Source organism: Quercus lobata, chromosome 10, assembly GCF_001633185.2.
Source record: "Quercus lobata isolate SW786 chromosome 10, ValleyOak3.0 Primary Assembly, whole genome shotgun sequence".
Lineage (NCBI taxonomy): Eukaryota > Viridiplantae > Streptophyta > Magnoliopsida > Fagales > Fagaceae > Quercus > Quercus lobata.
This window is the reverse complement of record NC_044913.1, coordinates 9,881,806-9,883,947: the sequence shown is the minus strand read 5'-3', so window position 1 is coordinate 9,883,947 and position 2,142 is coordinate 9,881,806.

The following is a 2,142-nucleotide window of genomic DNA, read 5'->3' as shown; positions in this document are numbered from 1 at the left end:
TTTGGTACTGGTAGGTCGATAAGTTTATCAAGAGAAGGACCATGATTGATAATTTTTAAATAATTTGGAATGAGAAGATGACCTATAAGGTGACTTAAATCAATAATTTTGCGTCCACTATCCAATTTTGCCAGGAACAAAATGGCAAAAAAGAAGTTAAAGGTGGCTTTTATCTAGTTATGACTTAAATCAATAATTTTGCCTCCACTATCCAATTTTGCCAGGAACAAAATGGCGAAAAAGAAGTTAAAGGTGGCTTTTATCTAGTTATGACTTAAATCAATAATTTTGCCCCCACTATCCAATTTTGCCAGGAACAAAATGGCAAAAAAGAAGTTAAAGGTGGCTTTTATCTAGTTATCTTTATATATGGTACCCCTTTTTTTAATTAAATTATATTTGGTAGGTGGATAAGTTTATCAAGAGAAGGACCATGATTGATAATTTTCAAATAACTAGGCTCCATAAAACCCAACATTAAAAAGTTAAAAACCAAATTAAAATATAATATAAAGAATAAAAACCAAATACGTAATTTATTCTTTATTTTTATTATTTTTTCTTACAATACTCTATTGCAGTTGGATTGTATACAATAAACAAAATGTTTAGGGAATGTACTATGCTCCCTAAAATATGAATAACTATAGCTAAAACTCGTCTTAGGAGGGAAGTGGGTAAGCTCATGATGCAATAGTTACTCTAACTCATAATAGATAAGGTCATGCGTAATTGAACACGACCTTGACCTTTAATATACCAAATATATATATATATATATATTGATAAGGTCATTGGAGAATACTTTGCATGCTTACTTGTTCACACTTATGATATGAGTAGTCTCACATATAGTAATAGCCTAGTAGGTAAGAATGAAAACATACCCTCATTTCGACAACCTCAAAAATACTATTATTTCCCTGCTCATTGACTCTCTCTCAAAATCATCCTCCAAACAAAAACAAACAAGAGAAGCACTAATAAACTTAGTACAAAATTAAGATAATTTGGATAGTTTATATACAAAGTCACACACATATACAAAAGCTGCCAATACATAACAATAACATAACACTAGTAAGGAATAAAATTGTTTCACGCAAATTGTTTTACATAGTTTTACAAACCCCTAAAAGTAATTGAAAATTATGACTTCTCATAGAAATGGTTGCTTGGCCACAACGTGGCAATCTATCTTGATTTTTTTTTTTTTTTTTTTTAAAATCTTAACTAGTAGCAAAGTAGAACGTGTCATTCCAATTAATTTCCCCACCTATCGTACCTATCTCAATACTCCTTTCTTTCTATTTTGCTGTTGACCAACCAATTTCTCTCTCTTTAAATCTATGGAAATCATCAGCAAGCCATAGCCCATGAGTGTTGTTTCCACTGCTGTCTACAACTAGCATGGCCATCACTACAAGCCACTATGACGGGACCTCCTCTACTGCAAAACGAGTTCTATTATTTGGGGTGTGCATGCAAAACTATGTGAATTAAAATGTGTGTAATAAACATCACTTAAAATATGGTAGTATTTATTAATTATTATACACCATGTTACACACATGGATACACATCCATTTTTTAAATTGAAATCGTGAGTTGAAAACACGATTTCAATTTTAAAATGTGTGTATGATAGAATATGTGTAGTAGTTTTTATCCAAATACTAAACTAGGAAGATGCATGCATGAGAATATATGAAGTTGTGTAAAAATTTATTTACTTTTTTTCCTATATAAAATTTATAAAATATTTTATAAACAAATGCCCTCAAAGCATCTATTAACTTTTATTTTTTAGCAACATATTATTCTTTAGCTAGACATATTAAATAATACCATTAAGTAAGAATTAAAAAGTGATAACACATAAAAGGGCATATAAGAAACTTTTTTTTTTTTGGTCAGTGTTACTTCTCCCTTTTTTTATGCAAGTTTTGGCCCAAAAAATTAGAGCAATGCTAGGAATATTAAAAATTTCATAATTTTTACTACAACTTATTACATGGTGAGTTGTGGGTAATGAAAGTACAATGATGAGTTCACATCTCCACCACTTATAACTTATCAAGTGTCGAGTTGTGACAAAAATTATGAAGTTTATTTCGTGTCCCTAACATTTTCCAAAAATTT